Source organism: Myodes glareolus, chromosome 4 (assembly GCF_982192425.1).
Source record: "Myodes glareolus chromosome 4, mMyoGla1.1, whole genome shotgun sequence".
Taxonomy (NCBI): Eukaryota; Metazoa; Chordata; class Mammalia; order Rodentia; family Cricetidae; genus Myodes; species Myodes glareolus.
In genome coordinates, this window is record NC_142029.1 from 106,029,221 (window position 1) to 106,036,484 (window position 7,264).

Sequence of the window (7,264 nt, forward strand, 5' to 3'; positions counted from 1 at the left end):
AGTGAGAAGGGGAGGATGGGGAGACCCTGAGGGAATGGGATGGTTGGTATGGAGGAAGTGTGGATATGGGAGCAGGGAAGAAGTTATCTTAATTAAGGGAGCCATTTTAGAGTTGGCAAGAGACTTGACTCTTGAGGGGTTCCCAGATGTCCAAGGAGATGTCCCCAGCTTGTTCCTTGGGCAGCTGAGGAGAGGGTGCATGAACTGGCCCTATCCTATAGCCACACTGATGAATATCTTGCATATCACCATAGAAGCTTCATCTTGCGATGGATGGAGATAGAGACAGAGACCCAAATTAGAGCACTGGACTGACCTCCCAAAGCCCAAATGAAGAGCAGAAGGAGGGAGAACATGCACAAGGAAATCAGGACCACGAGGGCGCGCCCTTCCACTGAGACGACAGGGCTGATCTCATGGGAGCTCACCAAGGCCAGTTGGACTAAGACAGATGGAGCATGGGATCAAACAGGACTCTCTGAAAGTGGCTGACAAGGAGGGCTGACTGAGAAGCCAAGGACAATGGCATTGGGTTTTGTTTCTACTGCATGGACTGGCTTTGTGGGAGCCTAGTCTGTTTGGAAAGTCACCTTCCTAGACCTGGATGGATGGGGGAGGACCTTGGACTTCCCACAGAGCAGGGAACCCTGACTTCTCTTTGGACTGGAGAGGGAGGGGGAGGGAGTGTGGGGTGGAGGGGGAGAGAAGTGGGAGGAGGTGGAAGTTTTTAATTAAAAATAAAAAATTTGCTGAAAAAAAACAATATTTAAAAAAAAACAACCCTGATCTACTTGCTGGTTCTTTGAGTAGATGATAAAAAATTGACATGCCTTTGATCCACTTAACCAAAAGAGAGAACTCAAATGAAAAATCACAAACAGACAAGGAAACATTGTAATGGATACCAAATAAATTCAAATTCATATGAGAGTGTTTTTAAAACCTGTACTTAAGTAAGCTGAAAACTCTAAAATAAATGGATGAATTTCTTGGGTCAGTCAAACCACCAAAATGAAATTAAGATGAAATCAACAATACAAATTCATAATAAATGATTGAAGTGAAACAGTATACAAAGATGTCTGTGTAAAGTCAAGGAACAGATGGATTCATAGCAGAATTCTACAAGATAGTCAAATAATGCCTACAGTCAGTCCTTCTTCAACTATTCATGTAAACAAAATAAAATTTTGCCAGTGTATATGTCAAAGGAGAAGACAGGCGGCAGTTAAGTTCTGGAAAACTGAACCACCAGAAATTAAAGTTGAGTCTCAGATAGGCAAGGCCCCAAGACCCTAGGCCCTAGAATATTTCTTGCTACTGTTGTAAGTTTGCCTCTGCTCTTTTTTTCTGGTATCTGACATGGTTTGAATAGGTATGGGGAGATATACTGCCTTTAATGCAGAATGATTATCTACATTTTACTTACATTTTTGCTTATGAATTTTTATGGAGACAATTTCCCCCTAAATCATGCTGTTTAACTGATGAAATAATTTTATACAATAATAACATCAGTAAAAATAGACTTTTGATGACTGAGGGTTTTAAATAAACATAGTAAATGATTATGATAGAGGTTAGTTTAGTGGAAATATTAATATAGGTAAAGGTAGAATAAAATATTGCCTCTATCACTGATAAAACATAAACTGCAGAAGAGAAAAAATAAAACAAAGGAATGTCATACAACTTGTTTCTCTTGAGGAGTCATATAGATTGTGGCTTAGGTTAATGATTAAGAAAAACAGTTGAGTCCCAGAAACCCAACTGATTGGAGATGTGTTCATAAGTTTCAGAGTGCATCATAGCTGAAACAAAGCTTTGGAAATTAGTTAAGGTCAGAATAAGGTTTTTTTGTCAAAAAACTTTGAGGGAAATAATTCAAGATGAAAATATAGATTTTAAAAATGTACATGTTACCAGGTGATGGTGGCACACGACTTTAATCCCAGAAGTCAGAAGGTAAAGGCAGGTGGATCTCTGTGAGTTTGAGGCCAGTTTGGTCTACAAGAGATAGTTCCAGGGTGGACTCCAATGCTACAGAGAAACCCTGTTTTGAAGGAAAAAAATGTACATATTTGACTGTAGGAATCATTCAGGTTAGGAAACTAGAACAAAGCAGCCCAATTATAATAATTTGACATGCCTTTCTTACTAGACTTTGTTGGTGATCCTAGTGCCTGTTTCTTCCCTCAATTTTCTGATATCAAAAACTGTGTATGAGTGGTTATGTACCTTAAAGATTCGAAGTAGAGTTGACTGACTGTTTTTCATACATAAAAGACTAGGTTTGTGATTCTTTTAAGACTTCTTATGAGATTACTTTTTAAAATAAGTAATAGAGTGATTGATTCTTTGTAATTGCAATATACAGCCTGCTAGTAAAAGAACTGGCTGAGAAAAGAATCCTGCATGCTCACACTCTGTTAATTTATAACATGTTATGTAGATGTGAATGTATGTGGGTTCTTGGGATGACTCTGTTTAACCATATAAGGGAAATGGTAGACATATATCCTACCGGCATTCATTATAATCATCCACTTGAAAAACAGGATGTAACCGCACTCTAATTTTTATATTGCCTGAAAGGTTTTGTTGGGATATATAAACTATAAAGAAAAGTAAAAACAGAACTGAGACAGAATATGACAGAAATACCTTAAGAGTATATGTATGTTTTCCCTCTCTCACTGGCCCGAGAGATTTGAGTTTAGCCCTCTTTCACTAGCCTAAGAAAATTAAGTTTTACTCCCTTAGATAAAAAATGTACCAGTCTACTAACTCTGTAGAATCCCCCTCAAGCCCTGTGCTGCTGGAGGCTGGTTCTCAAGGCAGCAGATAATAGGTTTTGTTCGAAATTACTTAAAGTTGAGTGAGTAGGGAGTAGGAAATGATTTGGAAGGTCATGAAGGAGGGGAATATGTTATATATATATATATATATATATATATATATACATATATATATATATATATAACATGTTTCAAATAATAAACATAATTCAAAAATAGAAGCAGAAGGAGCAATCCCAAACTCCTACAAAACCAGTTTCAATATAATACCAAAACAAGATAAAGACACAATAAAAACAAAAAAAAAAATGAAACTACAGGTCTCCTCCTAGATGAAAAAAAGGTAGTGCCCTATGATACAGGTATAGGAAAGGACTTCCTTGTCCAAGAGATAAGGCCAATTTCCAAATGAGACTTTAATTTTCCCACCACTATTTGCTGATGGTGGTATAGAATCATATTACTCATAAATAGGGATATTTTGACTTATTTTCTTTCAGAAGTCTAGCTTTTACTTCCTTCTCTTGTCTTATTGCTTTAGGTAAGAATTCAAGCTTTATATCACATAAGAATTGAATGAGTGGGCACTTTTGTCTTATTCCTAACCCTAGTGAAAATGCTTTGGAGCTTTCTACAGAGTGGCTATAGGTATGTCACATGTAGTCTTTATTAAGCTATGTTCTCTCCATCCACAGCTTTTCTGAGGATTTATTATGGAGAGATGATAGATTTTGTTAAAGATCTTTTCTGAATTTATTAAAATCATCGTGATTTATGTTATTGACACATGTGTATCTATGGTACAAAGAGAAGTTTTCTTTATGAGTGGTGAGTTTTACACTCATCTGTGGGTATCATAACAAACACATAGAATGTACTTATGGGTCATGCTATCTTGGTAAATTAGTCATTATAGGTTCTCCTTAAAATCATGATTTCACTGACCTAGGTTTTGTTGGCAAGGTTTTCAATACTACTCATGGATTTCCTCTTGTTTAGTGGATCTTAAGTGTAATTAGAGACATATCGGATACTACCAATGTATGTGTGCTTCTACTCTACCTTTTGGGTTGTGTTATGCTGGTCCTTGCTGTGGTTCATTGGCATCATAGCTGGGTAGGAATCTTGGTTATTCTAACCTACATGATTGCCTAAACATGAGTAATATATGGACAACATCATTAGACACTCTAATATAGAGAAGAAAAGGCCATAAAACTTCTACTGTACCCAAAGAACTACAGGTTACTAAGGAACTGAAGGCAGGAGAAATAGTCTTTTCCAAAAAGGGATGGGCACAATATTTAGTTATCCATTACCAAATGATAAGTTCTTAAAGTATAAATACAAGTAACATTATACAGATTGAACTGGTTACATTTATGTATTATTGTATAAATACAAATAAATGTTATGTATTTATGTATTATTAATACATACATATAATACATGTATGTATTATGTTACATATATGTATATGTATATATATACACACACATACATGCATGTAACGATTAATGAAAAAGTTACCATGAATTTTAAAAAGAGCAAGGAGATAAAATGAAGGGTTTTGAGAGAGGAAAGGAAAGGGGTAAATAGTGTAAATATATTGTACTCTTAAAAATGAAAAGAAGTGATCCAGGTACACCTTCCTCTCTTCCCCCCTCCCCTCTGGGGCCACAAGATCTCCCCAGAGCTGCTCCCTTGCACGCTGGGCCTGGGCTGTGGGCTCAGGCCTGCAGGGGCAGTTCCTTTGCTTTGAGAGCCTGCCTGAAGACAGGCAAGCTCTGTCTCAGCTCAGCCACACTCTGGACGTCAAGAGAGAGAGAGATCTTCTAGCAGACATTCATTGGAGGAGGCGTGAGTTTGCTACTGGCCCGAGGGCTTTGGCTAGGAATAATTCAGACTTTCCCCGCCCCCCTCGACTTTCTGGTCACCAGACAGAGGCGGCTCCTCCCTGCAGAGCTCTCCCAAATCCCATCCCAGCCTTTATCCAGGCACACCTTCCTCTCTTCCCCCCTTCCCTCTGGGGCCACAAGATCTCCCCAAAGCAACTCCCTTGCGTGCTGGGCCTGGGCTGTGAGTGCAACCTGGCAGGAGGGAGTGCTAGTGTTTCAATAGACTGCCTGAGGAAAGGTAGGCCTTCTGTCAGTGAATTCCCTGCCCAACAAGGGAACCTGACCTGGTACCAGAAGATCCAATAGAGAGCATTTGAAGGAAGAGATGGGCAGACGCCAAGGCAAGAACTCCTCCAACAATCTAAAAAACAGCATGAAAACACCAGATCCCAATGACCCTACAATAGAAGGTCTTGAACCTCTTAATTCAGAAGAAGCAGAAAAAAATGCCATTATGAAAGCAATAGAGTCCCTTAAACAGGATATGAATAACTCCCTTAAAGAACTGGATGAGAAGTACAACAAAAGGATTGAAGAAATGAGTAAAGAAATGGATGAGAAATATAACAAAAAGTTCGAAGAAATGAGTAAATCCATGAATGATACACTGGGAAACCAAGAAAAAACAATCAAACAGGTAATGGAAACAGTTCAAGAATTGAAAACTGAAATGGAGGCAATGAAGAAAACACAAAACGAGGGCCAGCTGGATATGGAAAATCTAGGTAAACAGAGACTACAGAATCAAGCATAACCAATAGGATACAAGAGATGGAAGAACGAATCTCAGAGTCTGAAGATACCATAGAGAAAACAAATGCTCTGATCAAAGAAAACAGCAAATCCAATAAATTCTCATCACAAAACATTCAAGAAATCTGGGACACAATAAAAAAACCAAATCTAAGAATAATAGGGATTGAAGAAGGAGAAGAACTGCAGATCAAAGGCCCAGAAAATATATTCAACAAAATTATAGAAGAAAACTTTCCCAACCTAAAGAACGATATTCCTATGAAGGTTCAAGAAGCATACAGAACACCGAATAGACTTGATCAAAAAAAAATCCCCTCGCCATATAATAATCAAAACACAAAACATACAGATTAAAGAAAGAATATTAAGAGCTGCAAAGGAAAAAGGTCAAGTAACTTATAAAGGTAAACCGATCAGACTTACACCAGATTTCTCTATGGAAACCATGAAAGCCAGAAGGTCCTGGATAGAGGTACTGCAGAAACTAAGAGAGCATGGATGCAAACCCAGACTACTATAACCAGCCAAGCTATCGTTCACTATCAATGGAGAAAACAAAATATTCCAGGATAAGAACAAATTTAAACAATTCGTAGCCACAAACCCAGTCTTATTGAAAGTAATAGAAGGAAAATCACAACGTAAGGAATCCAACATTGCCAACACTGCCTACAATAACTCAGACATCTAGCGACCCTTCATGAGCTTAACTCAAAAAAGGGACACATACAAACTCTATTAAACAAATAAACAAAAAATAATAATAACCGGAGTCAACAACCACTGGTCATTAATATCACTTAATATTAATGGACTCAATTCACCTATAAAAAGGCACAGACTAAGAGATTGGATACGAAAACAGGATCCAACATTCTGCTGTTTACAAGAAACACACCTCAACCACAAAGACAGGCATCTACTCAGAGTAAAGGGCTGGGAAAAGATTTTTCAAGTAAACGGACCTAAGAAACAAGCAGGTGTGGCCATTCTAATTTCCAACAAAATTGACTTCAAACTAAAATCAATCAGAAGAGATGGAGATGGACATTTTATACTCATAACAGGAACAATTCATCAGGAGGAAGTCTCAATCCTGAATATCTACGCCCCTAATATAAAGCCTCCTACTTATGTAAAAGAAACACTTCTAGAACTCAAGGCAGTCATCAAACCACACACACTAATAGCAGAAGACTTCAACACTCCTCTCTCACCAATGGACAGGTCAATCAGACAGAAACCTAACAGAGAAATAAGAGAATTATTGGAGGTATTGAATCAAATGGACTTAACAGACATCTATAGAACGTTCCATCCAAATAGGAAAGAATATACCTTCTTCTCTGCAGCTCATGGAACCTTCTCGAAAATTGACCACATACTCGGTAACAAAGCAAACTTCCACAGATACAACAAAATATTAGTAACCACCTGTGTCTTGTCAGACCACCATGGATTAAAGTTAGAATTCAACAACAGTGCTACACCCAGGAAGCCAACAAATTCATGGACGTTGAACAGTCAACTACTGAATCACCCCTGGGTCAAGGAAGAAATAAAGAAAGAAATTAAAGTCTTCCTTGAATTTAATGAAAATAAAGACACAACATACTCAAACCTATGGACACTATGAAAGCAGTGCTAAGAAGAAAGTTCATAGCACTAAGTGCCCAATTAAAGAAAACGGAGAAAGCACACATTGGAGACTTAACAGCACACTTGAAAGATCTAGAAAAAAAAGAAGCTGATTCATCCAGGAGGAGTAGAAGACTGGAAATAATCAGACTGAGGGCTGATATCAACAAAATA